General features: G+C 45.1%; 1 pseudogene; it reads right to left on the reverse strand.

Annotated features, from left to right (window-relative positions):
- Window positions 1-24,018, reverse strand: part of LOC122939296 — a 359,170-nt pseudogene that overhangs the window by 41,032 nt on the left and 294,120 nt on the right.

The raw sequence follows: 24,018 nt of genomic DNA on the forward strand, positions 1-24,018 counted from the left end.
CGGGTCGGTTTCAATGGTTCATAGTGAATCACACATTGATCAGATTTCCATCACGTTTCCACATTTTTTAAAGGTAAGAACAGCTCTGCAGACACCAAAACACCACATAAATCTGATGGAACGGAGAGTAGTGCAAATATGAACAGGATCTAATGCACAGCTGTGAATCCACTGCAGACATACTGTACTTTTAAAACCTAACATGCTGTTTACATGGAGCTGCCACTAGAGGGAGCTCAGAAGCTTACTCCTGACATTTAGCTCAATAACACAGTATGCGGTAAGCTTCTGAGCTCCCTCTAGTGGTGGCTACAGGAAGCCAGAATGCTATGTTTTACATTTGTGCAGGGAATTGTGGACAACACACTGCATCCCATCATACATTCACATGTGATTCTAGCTTGACATTAATGCAAATAATATTTTTCCAAGAAGTCAAAGCTGAATGCACAGACCTCATATGGCCACATACCCATATTAAAAAACCATAGGCACTTTATGTGCAGCTTTATAGTGCTTACATGAGTCATGCTTTTAGGGGAAATCCCATTGTAAGACACGTGCAATGCCGTACAACACCATTTTTTCCCGCTGACCCATGGTAATAAACCTCAGTGTAAGGCTTCATGCACACAAACGTATTTTGTTTCCGTGTCTGTTCCAGGTTTTTTTGCGGATAGGATGCAGACTTATTCATTTCAATGGGTCTGCAAAAAATGCGGACAGCACACCGTGTGCTGTCCACATCAGTATGTCCAATCCTGTAGCCCCGCAAAAAAAGTAGAACATGTCCTATTCTTGTCCGTCTTAGGCATTGTTACAATGGATCAGCAAAAAAAAAAAAAAAAAACGGATGGCAAACGGTTGTGTGCATGTAGCCTACCTCTGTAGAAAACTGGACGTGCATGTTGGAAAAGCATGGGTATCATCGTATGGATATGGGCAACGCAGATCAGTGGGGATGACTTTATAAGTAGCCAATTTCTTGCAGAAATTTTTGTGACTAGAAATCGCTTCCATTTATCTGAATGGAGTTATTTCTGCAGGAGGCACATGGTTTTCTGCAAGCCCCATTTAGAGGCATAGGACAGTCGCAGAAATATCTGCAATCACTGCTGCATGTGAGTTCACCCCAATATGTCCATAGCCAGGGTCCTTGAGCTGTCCCACAAATACCAGAAGTTTGCTGCATATTTGCTTAATATCCCTTTAGAATAGGTGAAAATGAATTAGTATTGTAATAATGCAAAGTACGGATGTAGCAGAGCTTAAAGGGAATGTGTCAAGAACATTTTTCTGCCAGTTAAAATCAGAAAGCAACACATAGTTTTTTTCTAAGCCGTTTTTATTTTCTGATCATTTCTAGAAGTGGAAGGACAATTCTAACCACGCCGCTTTTCATGATGCAGGTTTTCACAAATTTTACAGAATAGTTCTGAAGAGGATTATAATTTATTCCCTTGGTGCTTCTGTTGATTTCATCATTATTATTTTTTCTAGAGAATTTGCACTAATCACAGCACTGAAGAAATATTACAGTTTTAGAGATAATGCCACTAGTGACCAGAAAATCCAGTCTTCTGGAAATGTTCTTATCTGTAAAAAACAAACAAAGAAAAGATGCAGATTAATGGGACGGATTAATGGGAAGTCTCAGAGCCCTCCTGTCTACCCAATCCTAAAGCCTCATTCACACGTCCGTGCTTAAATCCGTGAAAAGGTGGCCAGTGATGCCTCTGTGAAGATGTCCGTGTGTCAGTTTTTTGCTGTCCGTGTGTCATCCGTGTTTCACTGACACTGCACAGCTTAAAAATTATTTTCAAAGCATGGCAACCGCGGTTTTCAAGGACCAATAGATTATAATGGGTGTGATGAATCCGTGAAAACTGAAAAAATAGAGCATGCATCCGTGCTAAAAAAAACTGACCCACGGGCCGTACTAAAACACTGATGTGTGAATACGCACATTAAAATGAATGGGGACGCGTGCTGTCCGTGGAAAAAACGTACAGCACACGTCCGTGGAACACTGACGTGTGAATGAAGCTTTAGATTGATAAAGGCCTCATGCGCACAACTGTTTTTCCTCATCTGATTAGCATTTTTTGTGGATACGATCTAGACCCATTTACTTCAATGCGGCCGCAAAAGATGCGGAAATCACACCCTGTGCTGTCCGCATCCATATGTCCATTCCGCGGCACCTGCAAAAAAGTTGGACATGTCCTGTTCTTGTCCGTATTATGGACAAGGACAGGACTGTTCTATAGCGGGTCAGATGTTCTGCAAAATGTGGAACGCACACGGCTGGTATCCATGTATTGTGGATCTGCAATTTGTGCATGAGCCCAAGTGTAGAAAGTATGTTTTCACAGAGCATGCTGCATCCACCAAGGTTGGCCTGGTGTCTCCGGAGGACTTCCCATCGTATACCGCTGACAGAAGGCTCTGTATTAGTACTCAGTGGCATACGTCACTCATAGGCTTCCATAAAAATAAAAAAAAACATGCTGTGTACCTTTTCTTTACTAAGGTGCTTCTATATAGAATAGTGTAGTTGACTATATCTTTCTGTGCAGTAAAAAAAAGTATACTAGTGGAGGCCAAAAGCACATTCTATTGGCCTCCTTTGAATGAATGGGTGGGGGGGTTCTACAGCTACATTTGGCTTACATGCCTGGAACTTTACAAGCGCATATGCAGATCGTGTTCTCAACCTGCAATATGAACAGATCCTTAGACATCTGAGTGGTAAATGGTCCTAGTTATGGAATGTATTCAGTAGTCCAGCTGGGAAGCGGGTGCGTTTAGATCCTTAATGGCAGCCATATTTGTTCTCACCACCCACCATTCCTGGGAGATGGGACTTTCCATGGGACTGCTGGAAACTTAAGTTAATGGAGGTTGGCACCTGAATGTCTGCTCTGCCTTCACTTAGGGGGCCTGTTCTGGAGATAAGATCTGGTCTCAGAGGTTGGGCCAGAACTAACAATATGCCATAAATGTTAAGATGGGACAGCCTCTTTAAGGCAAAATCCTTTTAAAACAAAATGTATGTAGGGTCGGCCCTACCCAAGATGTCCGCCTGCAGATGACTCAAAGTAAAATTTACATAACTTTTTACAGAAGTAGAATATGAAGCCTGTATCTCACCTGTGTCTCAGTATTTACATCTCCATTAATAGATTCACAGTAATGAAAGTGATGGCCAAAGTTAGCAATGCCTGGAAGGGACTGTATAGGGCGATAGCAGCGTCTCCATTAGTCCAATATCCACCTCCATTGGAATGAGTAGTTGAAGGGATGGTGGTGTTGGTGGAGGTGGTGGGTGTGGTGGTTGTGGTGGAGGTGGAGGTGGTGGGTGTGGTGGTGGTGGAGGTGGTGGTGGTTGTTACAGATTTGGCATCAAACGATCTTGTCTGGGCATAGACATTATTTAGCACAAATTCAAGTTGGTATCCTTTTCCTGCAATAAAGGTAAAAAATGAAGTGTTTTCTTTTGTTACTGTCAGATTTTGCTGATATTGCCCCCAAAAGTAACATACAGAGTCAAAAGTCAGGAACCCTCCGAACAGCATGTCAGATCATCAGAAGTTGAAGGGTCTCATCACTTGCTAGGACACCACCCTCCTATGGTTCTACTGGTCAGCGAGGGTCTTGACTCAGTGGTCTTCTGATAACATTTTATGACTTAAAGGGGTTGTCCACATTGAAAAAGCCCTTTTTTGTTAGAAGCTGCTATAACCCCCAGGGATAAGCTTTTATTTTTTGAAGAACCTGACAGCATGTGTAAATTGAACTTCAGCGCCTCCACGGGAGAAATGAAGCATTAGATACTTCTAATTAAAATAAATGCATGAACTTGTGGGGTCATCCGAGAGAGAGACACTTTCTGGTTGATTCTCACTGTATCTGAAAGATAACCCAGGCTACAATCCACAGATCAACCTATTTTTTCTATAGGCATCAAAGTGAATTTTACTGTATATCATATAAACTACCGTAAAATGAAAAACAGAAAATCTAGAAGAAATTAAGATAAAAAAAATATTTTACAATGTGGCAAAGAAGGGGGTTGTTACAGGTAGTGATTTAGTACTAAAATCCTATGTCTGCTTGATGAAGCCGTGCACTATTTGTGTAATTAACAGACTATGAAAAGGGCCAAATAGTGGGACTTCAAGAAGATGGATGGTCCATCTGTCAAACCATTGAAAGAGTTGGACGAAAAGATTCTGTATTGCATCGATGGTTTCCGCAGTGGTCAGAGGAGGGCGCCCACACACTTAGAGAGGTTTTCAGACGGTAAAGACAGAAAGATGAACAACAAGATCTCCGTGCAAAAAGAGCTGCTGTATCTTAAATGGAATGTGTCATCAGAAAATGACCTAATGTTTAAATCGTATTTTAACCCTTTTATGACCAAGGGTCATTGATGCCCCAGTGTCCAGGTCAAAATCTACAAATCTGACATGCGTCACTTTATGTGGTAATAGCTTTGGAACACTTTTACTTATCCACGCCATTCTGAGATTGTTTTCTCGTGACGTGACACATTGTACTTCATGATAGTCATATATTTGAGTCAATATATTTCACCTTTATTTATGAAAAAATCCCAAATTTAACAAAAATTTGGAAAAATTAAAAATTTTCCAAATTTCAATTTCTCTGCTTCTAAAACAGAAAGTCATACCTAATAAAATATTTATTACTTAACATTCCCCATATGTCTACTTTATGTTGGCATCATTTTGGAAATGTCATTTTATTTCCAAGAAAATTTCCAAAACCCACTTTTTAAGGACAGTTCAGGTCTGAAGTCACTTTGTGGGGCTTACATAGTGGAAACCCTCATAAATGACCCCATTGTAGAAACTACACCCCTCAAGTTACTCAAAACTGATTTTACAAACTTTGTTTACTCTTTAGGCGTTCCACAAGAATTAAAGGAAAATGGAGATGAAATTTCTAAATTTCACATTTTTGGCAGATTTTCCATTTTATAAAAAAAAATTCTTTAACACATTGAGGGTTAACAGCCAAACAAAACTCAATATTTATTACCCCGATTCCACGGTTTACATAAACACCCCACATGTGATCGTAAACTGCTGTACGGGCACACGGCAGGGCGCAGAAGGAAAGGAATGCCATACGGTTTTTGGAAGGCAGATTGTGCTGGATTGGTTTTCTAAAACGCCATATGTTTTTTATTTTTCTGCCGATCGTCTTGTGCAGGGGCTCGTTTTTTGCAGAAAGTGTTGAGGTTTTTATTGGTACCATTTTTGGGTACATAAAATCATTCATTATTACACTTTATGGGGCAAGGTGACCCAAAAAGTTTTGGAACAGTTTTCATTTATTTATTTTTACAGCGTTCATCTGAGGAGTTAGGTCATGTGATAGTTTTATAGAGAAGATCGTTACCGACGTGGCAATACCTAATATGTATACTTTTTCTTATTTATTTAAGTTTTACACAATAATAGCATTTCTGAAACCAAAAAAATTATGTTTTAGTGTCTCTATAGTCTGAGAGCCATAGCTTTTTTATTTTTTGGGCGATTGTCTTAAATAGGGTATCATTTTTTGCGGGACGAGGTGACGGTTTGATTGGGGGTCATACGCCTTTTTGATCACTTGCTGTTGCACTTTTGTGATGTAAGGTGACAAAAATGGCTTTTTTTTACACTGTTTTTATTTTATTTTTTTATGGTGTTTATCGGACGGGGTCTATCATGTGATATCTTTATCGAGATGGTCGTTACGGACGCGGTGATACCTAATATGTGTAGTTTTTTTATTTTTTATTTTTTATAGGAAAAGACAATTTATTCATTTTTATTTTAAATTTTTATTTATTTATTTTTACTTTTATTTTTTTCACATTTTTTTTTATCAAGTCCCTCTTGGATCATGAAGATCCAGTGGGGCTGATGGCTGTACTATACTTTGCAATGCTCTTGCATTGCAAAGTGTAATACATTCAGATGCCCTGTAGGTGGCAACAGCGGACGCTTTTGCAAAGCGTCCGGTTGCCAGGGCAACCATCGGGGCTGCCATTGCAGCGCAGCAGCCCCGATGGTGGAGAGAGGGAGCCCCCTCCCTCTATTAACCCCATGGATGCCGCTGCCGCGGCATCTATGGGGTTACAGCATAGAGCTGACACTCTGATGATGGCGGCGGCTCAGGAATGGAGCCGCCACCATCAAACACAGCAGGGGGGCAGACCGAGCGGGTGGCAGTGCTGGAAGGGGGGGGGATGGAAATTGTCACGGCCAGCAGGAGGGGGCACTGGAGGACGCAAGATGGGGCACAGATGGAGGGGGCACTGTGGACACAAGATGCCGCACAGATGGAGGGGGCACAGATGGAGGCTGCATAGATCGGGGGGCGGCCTGCACAGATCGGGGGGGGCTGCATAGATCGGGGGAGGGCACGAGGACACTGATTTCAGGCTCTGATCTGCAGAGCGCAGATCAGAGCCTGAAACCGGCACTTTTTCACTGCCGCGATCTGATTGGTTAGTCTGCACAGACTAACCAATCGGATCGATTGCCGGCAAGGGGCCACTCTGACTGGTCTCTTGCCGGCATTACTGCACTGTATGCTGTCCGTGACAGCATACAGGGCAGGGGCAGAAGCTTTAATCCAAGCGCTTTGCAGAGCTTGGATTAAAGAGCTGCCAGAACGTATATATACGTGGTAGCTGCACGGGGTATGTGCAGCTATCACGTATATATACAGATTGCGGTGGGGAAGGGGTTAATATTAAGCATTTTTGTTAAAGGATTTTTGGGGGTGTTGTTTTTAATTGTCCGATTCAATATCTATATTTAATAAAAAAATAAAATAAAATAAATGCTGCAGTTTTTGCCCTGGCCACTAAGCCTAATAATTGGTATCGTATCTTGTTCTGTACAGATCACTTTACTGCAGTTATCTGCTTATCATTACAGGTAGGATTACAATTGCAGATATAACCTCTCTGTATAGATAACACCGGATGCACAATTCACAATAGTTGATTGTCACGGCTTATCTACTCACTCCTGACCTCTGCACAGATCACACCTAAAAAAATCTTCTAAGTCAGTGAGGTCTCCTCCTGTCCATTGTGTCTATGGCCCATGTGACTGCCGCAAAGCAGTTCTCTGAATGCTGTTAAAGACACAAATTGATTCTGCAGTAGCCCCTGCAGTAACCACCTGGATCAGGAGAAACCTTCTAGTTTGCATTCACACAGTGCAGTAGCTTGTTTGCCACTGATCTATAATCATCACCAAGAATGCCTGTTCTCATGCCACCACAAAGCCTACTGGGGGCATGAATGGCAAAAAATAGTGTTCAGTGATGAAATAATGTTTTGCCTTGGTGCTAATGATGGCCGCATGCATAGTGTGGTGACACACAGGACCAACACCAAAAGTCATGGATTTGGGGTGCCCTTAGCTTCCATGGCCGTTCCAGTCTGGTATTTGTGAAGAAAACATTGACCAGCCTTCGGTATGACCAGTCCTATACTGCCTTTTATTTTTACTCCGAAGACTTGGTGTTCCAACAAGATAATGCCCATCCACACACTACTCGCGCTACAAAATGTTCTCTCCAGGATATCCAGCAGCTCCCCTGGCCCGCTCGATTACCAGATCTATCCTTCATCGAGAATGGCCAGGACTGGATGGGGTGAGGGATCTCTTATGAACAGCAGCCGACAACCACCTTGGCAAAACTACAGGTCCAAGATGAAAGTGCTTGAAATGACCACAGAAAGATATCCAGCCTCTGTATGACCGTCCCCATGCCAGAGTGGCAGCCAGTATGGCAGCAAGGGGAGATGCCACCCATTCTTAATGTGACTCTGCCTCAACATATACCCTGCTGCAGAACCCAAAATAAAGGGTGCACCACCTCGGTTGTGTGATTGACCAGGCACCACTAGTAGTTTAATCACTGTATACTACATTAAAAGCAGCTTTCAAAAGTATGATACCATTAGGTATAGACTGTACCTGGCACTATGAGAACAAGGTCGGTGTAGTTAGCCCAGCAGGTGTCAAATAAGATGGTCACATTTCCATCCAATCCATTGCTAACGATGGTGTTGTTAGAGTATTTCAGGGTTGCTGTCAGTGTCAATGAACTTGTACTTACAGAGACACAGTTCCCCTAGAAAAGAAAGTGACAGAATACACAAAATTAGCAATATCTGATTGGCAGGGGTCTAACACCCCACACCCTCACCGATCTGCTGTTCTGCAGTAGCTGATTGAAGTGAATGGGAGCAGGACTACAGACTTCAGCTCTTTCCAGTACACTGTGGATGGAACTGTGTGGTTCCAGCAGACTTCCTGCTCTGGAGCTTCTCAGAAATAGCTGATAGGCGAGGATGTGAGATGTCAGACCTCACTAATAAGATATTGATGGCTTATCCTGAGAATAGGTCATCAATATAAAAATTCTGGACAACCCCTTAAGATCTCAGAAACCCCCTTTAACCATGAACCTAGATAATTGTGCAATCAATAGTAACATTTTGGGCAACCATTGCAATGTTCTTAGTCGGATTGGACCTTCTAGGTCTGACAGCAGCTTCTCTCTCCAGTAACTTATAAAAGCATGCATAGCCAAGTACTGTATGAGTACCTATGGGGTACATGGGTGAAATAGTGTACGGCTGGCTTAACTATTGACAGTTTTGAAGGATGAATATGTCTTACAGATCATGACAACTTGAGATGCCTGCACATTACTTACGTTGGAATCTACAGCCATTACAGATGGCTGCTGGGAAAGCCTTTCTCCAGGAAGTCCAGCCACAGGTTCTTGGACGACTATGAGTTTAGATACAGTGGCCAAAAAGTTTCCAGTAGATGACTGAGTGTTGTTAACAAGATCAGCTGCAACCTGGAAGACATCACATCACCTATGTCACTGTGTATTGGGCAAGTTTTTTGGTGGTATGGTACAGTGTAGCCTCTTGAAGATGACTGGTCAAATTGCATTGAAAACTTCTAGGAATGGTCTTGCTAAAAATGATGGCCAGTTTACATAATGTATGGTAGAACTAAAGCTCTGGATAAGGGGTTTGTCCTTATATTAGTTTTTAACCATAATCTTATCACAATCAACTACCTTATGTGTCACCCCCCAATTCCTCATACATTGTAAGCTCTTGCGAGCAGGGCCCTGACTCCTAGTGTTTCAGTTGCATTTTTGTTTTATATATTAACCCTATGAACTTGTAAAGCGCTGCAGAATATTGTGGCGCTATATAAATACATTTTATTATTATTATTATAAACAATTCTGGTATTCACTGAATCACTTCAGGAAAATAGCCATGTCTTGCTGGTTGTGACAGCGGGTTGTGCAGGTGCTTCAACCATAATGATGTCTATTGACCCCTGCTCTAACAACAAGCTCCCATTTTAGACCAGGCTCCTGATTATGGACAGGATCCAACGTTCCAGAATGTTTAACCCTTTGATTACTTTCACGTGGGTGGAACCATGGCATGATGAAGGGACAGCTCCTCCTTCAATTGGAGACTGGGAAACATCTGCAGTCAGCTCTGAGAACCTACATGTTAGGGTCCACTAGGTGTTGTTGCTCTTGCAGGAGCCAATGTCACAGGAGCATGTTATTATATTATGGGGGTCATTTATCATGTGCATCTGTTTTGCAATTAGGAGTCACTCAACAGGTGATGAATTAGGCGAGGTGTCTTTGGATTCATCAGGGCTCAGGTGGATCTTGTACAATTAGACTACTGGTTGGTTGGTGTACAAAATAGGTGCAAAAAGTTGCATATTAAATAAAAATTTGCAGCCATGTACACGTTTTTATATTTGTGAAAAGGCGCATGTCTACCTGACGATGCAACTATTTTAATAAAATGTTGCACAGTCCAAGGCATTGCAGATGAACTACGCTACCCCTGTGTCAGTTGGAGAGGCAGAGTCCTGGTCACATGACACAGCTGAGCATCAGAAGGGAGGTTATAACTCACAAATACAGTCACTGGTAAGAAGATTACCTTCACTACAGTCTACAACATGGACAGGTCAGAGAATAAACATTTTTGTGGGAGTGCTACGTTAATGGAATTAAAATAAAGGAGTAATTTAAACCTGTCCACAAATTTTTTTTTTGCAAATTTTATATAAAAGACAAACCATTTTATATTAGGTATACACACACAACTGTAATAATCCGAGGAATTAATTTAGCAATTTAAAGGGAATGTCACCTGGTTTGAGCATATTCAGCTGTCACCATTGCCATGTACAATAAACTACCTTAATTTCTGCCGTGGTCTTCTTTCTTCTCTTCATGGTTTCATTTTGATAAAAACATTGTGATATGCAAATGAACCTCGAAGGTGCCCAGAGGGGCGTTATTCTTCATCTCTTGAGCCCAGTAATGCTCCCCTGCAGTGCCCAGCCCGCCTTAATTTTGAGCCCAAGCACGCTGTTGAGGAACGGTTGAGCCGTATGCATATATATCCATGCATGCCTGCAAACATGTGCGGGCATGTATGGTATATGTGCATGCATTATCCACCGCATCATGGGATGATGTGCGCAGATGTGCCAACATCTGCGCACGTCTGCTCATGGGGATCCCCAGGGGCTCATGGTGGCCCCTGTGGGATATATGTGCTTGTGTCCCCTTATAATGTAGGGGCTTGTGTCCCCTTATAATGTAGGGGTTTGTGTCCCCTTATAATGTAAGGGCTTGTGCCCCCTTATATAACTATGTGCCCCCGTTAGATACATGTGATGTTTATGTATACATGCATATGGATGTGCCCCAAGCATCCATGTGCATGTATAGTATATAATATTTCCCCCCTCCTACACCTGAAACCAGGTGCATCGGTTTGAATGTGCCCCAAGCATTCAAACCGATGCAATCTGGCTAATTGCATCAGAATGACTGGACAAGGGTCCGGTCATCCTGATGGATACAAAGAGCTCAGATTCAACAGAATCTGAGCCCTTTGTTGTAATTATCTCCAGCGCCGCTGGAGATAATTACGCATGATAGAAGAAGGGGAGAAGCCTCCCCTCCTCCTATTATGCGCATTCCGACAGTGCGATTACAATCGCACCGTCCGGAATGCTAAGGGCAGCAGGCGGGAGATCAAAGGCATCTCCCGCCTGTCTGCAGCGCGTCCCCGATGTGCGGGCCGGCGCAGTGACGTCATATCACTGCGCCGGCCCACGTGGATGATGGGGGCGCGCGCGCCCCCTGGTGGGCGGCGCAGCGCGGGAGTGCGGGCGGCCGGGTTTAAATATCCGGCGGCCCGGCACTCCGTAGGTCAGTTAGGGTCTGGGCCCCCACGTGAGGATAGCGCGTCCAGCGCTAAAGGAAGAAGACCGGACCCCCCCCACTTGAACAGAACGCGTGCTGCGCTCAGGTCAGAGCGCCGGACCGGAATAGGAGAGCGCGATCGGCGCTCAATAGAAGTGCCTGGCCGCCCCCTCCTGAAGGACCGGACCCAGGAGAGTGCGTCCTGCGACCGGAGCAGACCCCTGGACGACCATAAGTATCACCACCTCCCACCCTATCCCACCAACTCCATTAACCCCTCCACTCCCTGACCCCTGGTTAACCCTCCCCTATTCCACCATCCTAACCCACCCCTGATTCCTGTATCACACCCCTGGGATCCATATTCCCCTGGCTCCCTGTGTACATGCTCTCCCCTGATTAACCCTTTCCCTGCCAGGCATACTCTGCCCTGACCCCCCCCCCCCCCCGGACTCTTTACACCCCCTGATGTCCGTGCCCTGTTCCCCTGTCCTGCCTGCCTCTGTTGAGCATGCAGGTGCTCTGCAAACAATATTACCTGGCCTGCAAGTATTAACCCCTGCAGAGCCATTGATGTGTGTATTGTCTTGTAACCCCGTAGGGACAGTATAGAGCTAGGCGGGTGGGTTGTTATACTTGTATGTGTGTATTGTATAGTTAGTTTATGGGTGGAATTGGGAACTTGTAGCGTAGTTTGAGTATTGTATATGTGTAGTGCTGTGTATTGTTAGAGTATTGCGTGCTTAGTGTGTTAAATAAATACCGTTATATTTGTACCCTTTGTGTAGCGTGTACTTGTTAGCGGTAGCGAGTTAGTAAGGCGCATGCAGCTAGCATTAGTGATTAGTGTAAGGCATAGCGAAAGTATTGTGTAATTGTTATATAAAGGCATAAATAGGCGGAGTCTCCACCAGGTGGCTCCTCCTATTTAGGAATATTAATTATCGATATTCGCATAATATTGGTGATTAATATTCCCCCTTTACATTGGCGAGCCAGGCCCACTGCTTGGATTTTGAAATCTGTGTTTGGTTTTGAGGCTAGAGGTCGGTTGTCCTGTGAATTGTCAGGCAAGAGAGACGTGGTCAGCAGTCTGAGCGTCTAGGAGAGACGTGGTCAGCGGTCTGAGCGTCTAGGACCTGATAATTCGGACAGGAAGCGCGACTCTTCCTCACAGTACCAAACGCAGATCAAAATCTTTAGCAGAGAATCTATGTTCTATCTGTGAATTAATATTTTGCTATTTGCTTTGCACGGTCACTACACCGCTCGAGTGATTGCGAGGGAGAAGAGGATACGTCACTGGAAGAGATCCATCTTCGTGGGAGCAGCGTACAAAGTCAAGCTGGTCGGGAAGAGGCGTTCCGGGAAAATGGACTTCTTCCAAGCAGCTGCGAGGAGGTACGGCCCCAAGGAGAAGATGGATGCTCAAACGGTGAGTATGGACTTCCCCACACTGCAACACTTGAGCAAACACAGTACATTCAATCCCATCCTCCCCACCACATACAAGTCAGCAGAGATGCTGTGGTCCGATTTGTTGGCACAGGCTTGTAGTTATGACAAGCTTTGTGTTAACAAACGGACGGTGTTGAATAAGGCCACTAAACGGCTTCGGATGCTGGCCAAACTCGTTCATACGTTTGAGGCTAGCATCTGTAAGCCAAAGGAAGTGGCGCTGGTGTCTCAGTCAACAGAGACAATTCCTCCGGCTGTTCACTGCCAGTGCTGTGCCAATAGTTCCGACCAGGTTTCGGCATTGCGGGCACAGCTGGCGGAGAATGTGCAGTCTACTGTTGACCGAGATGCGCAGGTGGCTCGAATACAGTCACAATTAGTGGAAATGCAGAAGCAGAAGGAGGAAATTGAGGCTCAGTTGACTCAGTCTTATACTGAGGTCAAGGCCTTCAAGGAACGCACTGCCTCTACTAGTGTGACGGTAGCCAAATTGAAGGCTCACGTTGTTGTAAGCTCCCAGATAATTACTGGCATGCAACAGGTCATCACCAAGTTGGTGCCGGCCCTTTCTTTTCCCATAAAGTCAGGGTCGGAATATCCCAAAACTTTGCCCTATACAGGGCAAATAGGGGGGAGAGTAGTCTGTGACAGGCCAAATCACCAGACCAAGCCTGTCCAGACTAACAGAGATTTCTCCCTGACTTTGGGGAAAAGAAACATCGTGAAAAGTGCCTCCCTGAAGATGGAACAATTCAGGGAGCGCGGTTGCAGTGTGGACGGACCTAGGCCACACCAGGCAAACATCAAATGCTTTGCTTGTGGTGGCTTGGGTCATATAGCGAAGCACTGCAAAACACACAGGACAGTAAGCCCAATCAGGTGCTTCAGGTGTGGGAACAAAGGACACATTGCAAGGAATTGCCCTTGTGCAAGTAATTGCAATGTGTCCAGTGATGGGATTCAGGTAGCAAATCGTGCAGCGGGGTCTAGTCAGCTTGGCCATAAAGGGGTAACCTCTTGGCAGCATCATCAGCTGCTGAGGAGCCAGAGTGGCCAAGCTAGGCTAGGCAACATTTGACACCCCTGTACTATTTGTTACACCGTTTGTACCCTATACATGTCCATGTTGTGTGTTTTTGTTGTCCATTGTAACGTTCTCTTTGATGTTGATGGTGGTCCTTGTCTATGAGTGTGTTCCACCAGGCTGATTTATGTAGTGTTGTAATGTCCCGTCTGCTGTCTTGTTTCATTCTGTGTCCCCTTGGAGCGGAGCAGTGTTATACTGTGGATCGAGAACGTATAGGGTCGCGAGCAGATAATATCACACGGGAAATCCTGCTGGTCGGGAGAAGGCATAAGGACCTTCTTCATGCAGCACACAAAGGATGATGTGATATTATTCTGGGCAACCAGGGTCTCGGATCGATACAGATAACACTGTTGTGCTCAAGGTTTTCGGTAGGGCTGTGTTGCGCTGGGGACTGGGGCGGACAGACAACATTGGTGTAATGTTGTGCTGCGCACTTAATTCTAGTCCGAGCAGGTAGCACAGCTCTGATAGGGATTGGACGCGGAGTGTTTGGCAGCAGAGGGTGGACTGTGTTCTTGTGTTGTGGTGTCCTGAGGAGCCGGGGCATACCTATGCCGTTGGTTCTGCGGGCCTCCACAAGATGGGATCACAGGGGGAAGTCAGCCTGGGTACACATGAGTGGACAGGGATGCGGTGCCATCAAGATGGTGCTTTGTCCACAGAACTCCAGTTATCCTAACCTAGTAGGGAGGCCATCCTTATCTGTTGGTGCAGAGGGATGTGTAGCAGAGGACACGCCCCTCTGAAGGTAGGGTGTTCAGACACCAGTGTTGGGATAATGAGGAGTCCTGTGAGACAAAGGGCAGCCCAATACCTTTCTCTACCCATGGGTCAAAGGTATTGGTGCTGGGAATTTTTGTACATTTAACTGCACCGTTAGGGGAGAAATTCCCCTGGGAGCACCTGGTATTTTCTTCTGCCATAGGTTTTATATGGAGCGGAAGAAAAACCCAGGAGAGGCCACGGAAGAGGCCAGCTATTCCCCCTGACACTCTTGGGAGACTCCAGAGGATCCCACTGGATTTTGGCAACCAAGCGACCTCTGCCTAGAGGTGTTTTTAGAGATGGAGGACTGTGCCACAATCCAGCGGGAGCATTATTTAAAGCTCTGGAGGAAGATTTGGAGACGTTCGGGTGGAAGAGCATATCACTTGTTTCACCCAGTGAAACTTCTTCTGGTTCTGGTGATCGTCATCTACAGTCGGAGGGTCAAGGGACTTATTGACCAAAATACACCAGAACCAGACAGAACTGTACAGAACTATCCGGAGGAGGAGGCTCAGGACACCACAAACATGGTTCCTGTAGCCAAATATTATTGTATGGACACGTTTTGTTTTCAATGGGGGTTCGGGACGTATAACTTGTACTACCCTGAAACCCCATACCACATTGTATTGTACATATACTGATTATGTTTGTTGGTTGATTGTGTACCCATAGACACTCTAGGTACAAATGTGTGACAGCCTATACCCAGGGAAACTCACCCAACGCATTGTGGTGAGTTATAATTTGGCTGTACACATTTGCATCCTATAGTCGTTTCCCATTGACACAGGGGTCTACGACCTACCTGTGTCTTTGGAGGTAGAGAGGAATGCCAGGTTGCATGAGTCTCTATGGGTACACACATGTAATGGAATTTGGTGGTGTTGGGAGGGATGTAACATGTATTTTGTGTGAATGGGGATAAGGTTAGGTCACGATAGGGACAGGCATCATTCATTTGCCACCTTGAACCCTGGAACGGTGAAGTTCTTAAGGGAAGGGCTGGATGTGTAGTGTGGTGGAGGTGTTCTCCGCAGTAGAATTTAGGTACTGTGACATCACCGCTTAAGAGTCTGACCTGCCTTGTAAAGACCTATTAATCCGTCCACGGGAGAACTGCACCTGTCAAGATGGAAACAGAAGAAAGTTGGGACTGAGACTATGAGGGTGAACCCGCTCCAGATGCCTTGGAGGCGGGCCATACCGGAAGATCGGCAGAATTGCCGAGAGACTGTGGGGGTGTGGTCACTCCAAAGTGGGGGTGGCCGACACCAAGAGACGGATGAAAGAAAGGCCAGTTAGACGGCAGGAGTACCAAGAGACTGTGGGGGTGTGGCCACTCCAAAGTGGGGGTGGCCAACACCAAGAGACTGCGAAAGGAAAGACTGCGAGGGTGAACCCGCTCCAGAATCCTTGGAGGCGGGCCGTACCTGAAGATCGGATTACCGAGAGACTGTGGGGGTGGGGTCACTCCAAAGTGGGGGTGGCCGACACTAAAAGACTGTGGGTGTGTGGTAAGACGATGGTGTATCCTGTGGACAGAGGAGTAGGTTACGGTGAAGGGCAGGTCGGAGGTAAATGGATTAGGGATGTCTAAGTACCTAAAGATCAGTGTACACTACAGTTCTTCCTGAACTTCCACCAAGGATGGGGTTGAGGGGGGGGGCAAATATATCTCAACCCGTTCCCCCAATTATATTGTCGTATCATAAAGTCCGACAACAGGGGGATTGTTGAGGAACGGTTGAGCCGTATGCATATATATCCATGCATGCCTGCAAACATGTGCGGGCATGTATGGTATATGTGCATGCATTATCCACCGCATCATGGGATGATGTGCGCAGATGTGCCAACATCTGCGCACGTCTGCTCATGGGGATCCCCAGGGGCTCATGGTGGCCCCTGTGGGATATATGTGCTTGTGTCCCCTTATAATGTAGGGGCTTGTGTCCCCTTATAATGTAGGGGTTTGTGTCCCCTTATAATGTAAGGGCTTGTGCCCCCTTATATAACTATGTGCCCCCGTTAGATACATGTGATGTTTATGTATACATGCATATGGATGTGCCCCAAGCATCCATGTGCATGTATAGTATATAATATTTCCCCCCTCCTACACCTGAAACCAGGTGCATCGGTTTGAATGTGCCCCAAGCATTCAAACCGATGCAATCTGGCTAATTGCATCAGAATGACTGGACAAGGGTCCGGTCATCCTGATGGATACAAAGAGCTCAGATTCAACAGAATCTGAGCCCTTTGTTGTAATTATCTCCAGCGCCGCTGGAGATAATTACGCATGATAGAAGAAGGGGAGAAGCCTCCCCTCCTCCTATTATGCGCATTCCGACAGTGCGATTACAATCGCACCTGTCCGGAATGCTAAGGGCAGCAGGCGGGAGATCAAAGGCATCTCCCGCCTGTCTGCAGCGCGTCCCCGATGTGCGGGCCGGCGCAGTGACGTCATATCACTGCGCCGGCCCACGTGGATGATGGGGGCGCGCGCGCGCGCCCCCTGGTGGGCGGCGCAGCGCGGGAGTGCGGGCGGCCGGGTTTAAATATCCGGCGGCCCGGCACTCCGTAGGTCAGTTAGGGTCTGGGCCCCCACGTGAGGATAGCGCGTCCAGCGCTAAAGGAAGAAGACCGGACCCCCCCCACTTGAACAGAACGCGTGCTGCGCTCAGGTCAGAGCGCCGGACCGGAATAGGAGAGCGCGATCGGCGCTCAATAGAAGTGCCTGGCCGCCCCCTCCTGAAGGACCGGACCCAGGAGAGTGCGTCCTGCGACCGGAGCAGACCCCTGGACGACCATAAGTATCACCACCTCCCACCCTATCCCACCAACTCCATTAACCCCTCCACTCCCTGACCCCTGGTTAACCCCCCCCTATTCCACCATCCTAACCCACCCCTGATTCCTGTATCACACCCCTGGGATCCATATTCCCCTGGCTCCCTGTGTACATGCTCTCCCCTGATTAACCCTTTCCCTGCCAGGCATACTCTGCCCTGACCCCCCCCCCCCCCGGACTCTTTACACCCCCTGATGTCCGTGCCCTGTTCCCCTGTCCTGCCTGCCTCTGTTGAGCATGCAGGTGCTCTGCAAACAATATTACATGGCCTGCAAGTATTAACCCCTGCAGAGCCATTGATGTGTGTATTGTCTTGTAACCCCGTAGGGACAGTATAGAGCTAGGCGGGTGGGTTGTTATACTTGTATGTGTGTATTGTATAGTTAGTTTATGGGTGGAATTGGGAACTTGTAGCGTAGTTTGAGTATTGTATATGTGTAGTGCTGTGTATTGTTAGAGTATTGCGTGCTTAGTGTGTTAAATAAATACCGTTATATTTGTACCCTTTGTGTAGCGTGTACTTGTTAGCGGTAGCGAGTTAGTAAGGCGCATGCAGCTAGCATTAGTGATTAGTGTAAGGCATAGCGAAAGTATTGTGTAATTGTTATATAAAGGCATAAATAGGCGGAGTCTCCACCAGGTGGCTCCTCCTATTTAGGAATATTAATTATCGATATTCGCATAATATTGGTGATTAATATTCCCCCTTTACACACGCCTACTCATTATGAAATATTGTCCCACAGATGAGGTGAACGCTGCCACCCCCTCCGCTACGCCAACTTATACGTAACTGGACGAGATGAAGAATAACGCCCCTCTGGGCTCCTTCGAGGTTAATTTGCATATCACAAAACATGCTTTTTTATCAAAATGAAACCATGAAGAGAAGAAAGAAGACCACGGCAGGAATTAAGGTAGTTATTGTACATGGCAATGGTGACAGCTGAATATGCTCAAACCAGGTGACATTACCTTTAACGGGAACAGAAAGAAAAAATAAACAAAAATAATGAAAAATCACAGTCAAAAAATGATATCATTGTAATTTATTTTCATCTCTTGGAATAGTCCAGGTGTAGTTGGCAGCGGACCTACAGAGGTCAGAGACACCAGTGCAAAGCACCAGAGGAACAGGCAAAGCACACAGACAGAAACAAGCGGAGATCAGGCAGAGTAAATGCAAATCCAGTCCAGGACCAGGGCAGATGGAACTAGGTCAGAATAAGAATTAGGGACACAGGCGCAGGTTAGGTCAGACAGACAGATTGGGCACAGAGACAGACAAGTGGATTAGCAAGAGGGAGTTAACCCCGACAGGGTCACAGAGTGTTGTGAGATTCAATGAATAAACCCCAGTTCACACACACAGAAAGGCAACGTATAACACCATATAAGGCCAAGTTCACACTTCAGTTATTGTTAGCCAAAACCAGTCGTGAAGCCGGAATGGATAGATTTCCTCCAGTTCAGTGTTTTTGACCCCCTCCTGGTTTTGGCTCACATGAACTGATGGAAATAACTGAAGTGTGAATTTGGCCTAATACACATACTGCCACCTTTATGAGCAGGAATAAGGAAATGACCTGATAGCATATAACCAGGAGATGAATTACCTGACTCCAGGCAGGATCACTAGGGGGTGGAACTGGATTAGAAACGGTTAATGATGACACAGTGACGTTCAGCTGCGAGCTGAGACTTCCATTAATCGCAGAAGATGCCAGGTCTTTACTCATCGTCTGGAAGTCTGTGTACATCAGTCCATCTAAATAAGAGGTTAGCACAAAAACATAAAAAAAATTCAATACATTAAATTCCAGGAACAGAAAGAAACAGAGCATGAGAAATTTTCCGGATTGATTTCTGGCTCTCTTATTCTAAAAGTGCTCATTTCCATGGTTATGACCATCCTTTAATCCAGCAGCGGTGGTCATACTTGCACACTATAGGAAAAAGCACCAGCCTATGTGCGCTCCCGCAGTCGCTGCCACTAGAGAGGTTGATGCATATACCTATGAAGGCATCAGCCTCTTGCAAGCATGGCCATCGATGCTGGATTGCAGGGTGCTCGTAACCATGGAAACAAGCATTGTATAATGTGATGGAAAAAAGAATCAATATGGATAATCACGTTCCATTAGTAAGTGCCTTTTATTAATTTTATCTACATGATAAATGCCATTTGCTGAAGTGAGAGACAACCCCTTCTTTCTCTTTATCTCAGTAACCTGTCTATGTCTGTAGGGTAACTGGCTGCAGCAGGAGCCCTCCCGCATTGTTTGGAGAATGCTCGACCAGGCCCATTTGCCAAGCTTCACCCTAAATCATTTGACAGTCGCAATGTAAGCGATCAGGAAGTCTATGACTTATGGGATTGTCTTCTTGAGACTTTTGTTTCTAGATGTACTGTTCCTTTAAAAAATACATGGTCACCCAGATCTTAATTGCTACAGATCTACAAATTGGCTCTATTGCAGTCCCCAAGATTTCGAGGACTTGTTTGTGTCGGTTCTATAAAGGAATTCATGTGTAAAGGACAGAGGACATGTCTGATCTCAGCCCCACTAGTAAAAGCTCCTACTTACCTGTTGAGTTCGTAGAAGAGTTCATTTGTGGGGACGGTGGATCGGAAATTTCTACGGATACCGACAGTCCTCCTGTGGCTCTCTTTCTGCGTCTAGAGCCCTCCGCAACTATCTTTGTAATGCGTATTTTGCTCTCTGGGATCTTCAAGAAAAGTGCAAGGTTCTGGACAAGATTGGCACCGTAGAACTGATCCACGGTCATTGCCGGAAGATTAAATGCTACAACAATCAGAGGGGATGTGTGGATTTCAACTGGAGAGGACCCTCTGACCAGAACGTACAGCATGTTATAGTCTCTGTCGAAGAAGTTTTCTCCCAAAACCGTGGAGTTGAGCTGAGGCATGTATTGTCCTATCAGAGGAAGTGACAGCATTCAGATCATCAACCAAGCCGTGTATGTGTAATAATACAGGTACTATGGGGGAGAATTATCAAAACTGGTGCAAAGGAACACTGGCTTAGTTGCCCAAAGCAACCAATCAGATTCTACCTTTCATTTTCAACAGCAGCTCTGAAAAATGAAATGTGGAATCTGATTGGTTGCTGTAGGAAACTGAGCCGGTTCTACTTTACATCACTTTTGATAAATCTCCCCTTATGTCTGTAATTCACTGACGACAACAGAGTTAATTCCTTAAGCAATGACAACAAAGTCTTCAAATTAACCAGAGTGGTCAGAATGTACGAGTTTATGGATTATAGCAGTGACCAGAGATTCACACCTAAAACTGGCCATACATGTTAGATATACATTGGCTGGAACCTTACAATTTTTTAAGAATCAACCAAAAATCTAAAGTATATGCAGGACTATCTATCTATCTATCTCTCATATCTATCTATCCAGTGTCGGAATGGGGTACCTAGGGCCCACCAGTAAAATGTATTTTGGGGGCCCACCGTACAGATACATTCAAATACAGTATAAAAAAATAATCGAACAAGTTTTTTACATGAACATCGACTGGTTGAGGTGCTGTACATTACATATATGTATGTAGTGCAGTAAATCTACTGTGTTATGTTCCACTTGTGCAGCAGGTGGGAGACTAGGGGCCTACCTTGCTCAGGGGCCCACTGGGGGATTCCCTGTACCCCTGTGCGCTAGTCCGAGCCTCTATCTATTTATCCATCTATCTATCTCATATCTTGTGAACCACCTTGTATTTTGAGACTGTAATGATCCTTCTACAGACAGATCATCTTTAAAGGGTTTTTCTGGTTTACAGCAACATCCTAAAAATAGTCATTTATGAAGGTCTCAGTAATTTTTTACCTTTATTATTCCTATCTCCTGTTCTGGGCTGTGTTCAAATGACCATGTCCATGCCGTTTTATTTTTTCTTATTTTCTGTGATTGTATGTCTATTGGCGGGGCAGTGATAGGGGAGTGTCTATGTAACTAGGTGGGTGGGAGGAGCTATAAACTAGCTGGAGCTGAGAAAGGTGAAGTGCATCATGGGTTTGGTTGGATACAGCAACAGGAAGTGCTACATACAGGATGGAAAAGACCAGGGGGATTGATTTATACGGTGAAAATGGATCAGGAGACCCCTTGAGTTTAATTTGAATAAAAGCACGGGGAAGATGTACATGAGATTAGCAACTACATGATCATATCTGTTAAAAACTCCAGTAATCCCGGAAAACCCCTTTAATATTAGATCAATGTTAACATTAACGTTAAAATTCCAAATGCCTGTTCCTATATAGTTGTGGAGAGGGCACGTGCATTAACTTACCCTTATAAATAGGTTCTTGCAGTGTATAGTCTGAGCCCTTCAATTTTATATTTGTAGGATATATATAGGCAGAATTAACATAGACATCCAGTCGCTGAGGATTTGAGAAGTAGATTCCCACAAGGACAGCCTACAAAAAATAAATGTCATCAAGTCAGGGGTGAGAAATATGGAATATAGCCAAAAATAATGGGGTACATTTATTTAGACCAGCGTTTTAGACACCGGTCTTAATAACCCCTAAGCTGGCGGTGGATCCACCGGAGTTATGAAGAGTCGCTGGCCTCTTCAAAACTTCAGCGCATCCAGCACCAGTTCGAAATGTAAGACTTCTGAGATGTCTTACATTCAGACTATTTTTTATGCCTAAAACAGGCGTAGAAAATCGTAAATGAGACAGGCCTCCAGGCCCTTCTCCGCCCATGCCATGCCCCCTTTTTAGACCTGGTGTGAGCGGGGAGAAGTCGAAGATTGCGCCAGAAATGTGCCTAATTTAGGCGTATTTGTGTTTGATAAATGACCCCCAATATTATTATGTAGGGTTCAATGCATTCAGAATTGCTAAATTGGGTGTACCCTGTACAGTAGAACAGGCCCATAGGCATGGTGCTGTATAACATGGGGGAGGGAAGGCAAATGAGTAGAGTAACTAATGGCCCATAGCAGGTCAAACCTGGATGTGTAATATGGTCCTTTGCCTTTTTAGAAAGTGTGCATTCTGCGCCAAAATTCACAGGAAGAAATGCGAATATTGCACCTCCAATTGTTCCCCAATGGGAATCAAAACCGCCATTCTATACAGCTGCAGATTTTTTTTCATGCAGATTTCAAAATTGCGTCAGAAAAGGGCATGTCCCTCCTTGTCCCAGTTCTGTGCAGAGGCCACAGTGAAGCTGCCGCAGGTGTCTACCCCAGATCTGCGGCATTGATCGAGTACTGCTGTCTCTTTATAGTATACCATGGACAGTGCCATGTGTTTCATAATGGCTATGCTTGGAATTGCAGCTGAATGCCATGACTGAGCTATAGAAAGGCCACGTGACCAATGGACCTGATGTCACAGGCAGAGGAAGAGGCTGTGGTACTGCAGTTTCTTCAAACAGCTGATCGGTGGGATGCTGGGAGTTGGCCAATGAGATATTGAACACCTATTTTTAGGACAAACCATCAATCTTTAAATCCTAGAAAACCCCTTTAAAATCTTACCTTTGTGTTGTCTATGTTTAGTAGTTTCAGTCGGAGATTCTGGGGGCTCGTACTGCTAAAATACACATCAAATAACTTGTTTGTAGCCACTATAGTGTGAAACAAGGAGACCCTCTTCTGACAGGTGTATCCAGAACACCAACCATGGTCTTGGGGCCCTAGAATAAAAACATAGAACGATATGATGAAACCATCAGAAGAAATATAAAGAGGAAATATAGAAATGGAAATATATCTACCATTGATGAGGTCCACATAGCCATCCTCCAGCACAGCCACAGGCGAGAGGCGCCTAGTCTCAGTGTCAGCATCGAGGCTCTCAATGACGAGCATCTCGTAGTTCAGGCCACTGCATTTGTAGGCCCCCCAGGCAGACATGTTCCCACACGTGTTATCTCTGATAATCCCTGATAGAAGAGAACACAGACTGATGAAGGAGCATCCAGAAATGAGTAAAATTATTTTAATCCGGCATACAAGAGACCAGAATATGTAATAATCCACTAGGCACCTCTGGGCACCCATGCACCTCCTGATTCCTCTGCCAGCCCTTCTCTCTCTCCTTGTTCATTGACAAGGCCAGGTGAGGTGACCATGAAGGAACTTGACCCTGTCAATCAAGAAGGAGAGGAAGGGACTGGCAGAGCAAGCAGGAAGACCAGCGGAGCACAGAGTGACTTGGGCCCGCCCTCAGTGCATTTTACTGCTCATTTGCATATGGATTAATTGTTCACATTCCTGAGTGAAAGGTATTGTTTCAATCAGCTGAGGTAGCCCTACGAGGTATAATATATGGTGCAGTGTTGATGTCCCTTGTATTGCATTTATATAGAATGTCCCTTATATCGCCTGTATATATGAAGGCCAATCACTGGCCTCAGCAGTATGTAGAAAGAAACTGATAAGGCCAGTGATTAGTTACAACAGTCACACTGCAGTCAGGAAAATGAAGCCCAGATGGAGTAGTTAAACAAAACATTAACTTGG

The sequence above is a fragment of the Bufo gargarizans genome, chromosome 5 (genome assembly GCF_014858855.1).
Source record: "Bufo gargarizans isolate SCDJY-AF-19 chromosome 5, ASM1485885v1, whole genome shotgun sequence".
NCBI lineage: Eukaryota > Metazoa > Chordata > Amphibia > Anura > Bufonidae > Bufo > Bufo gargarizans.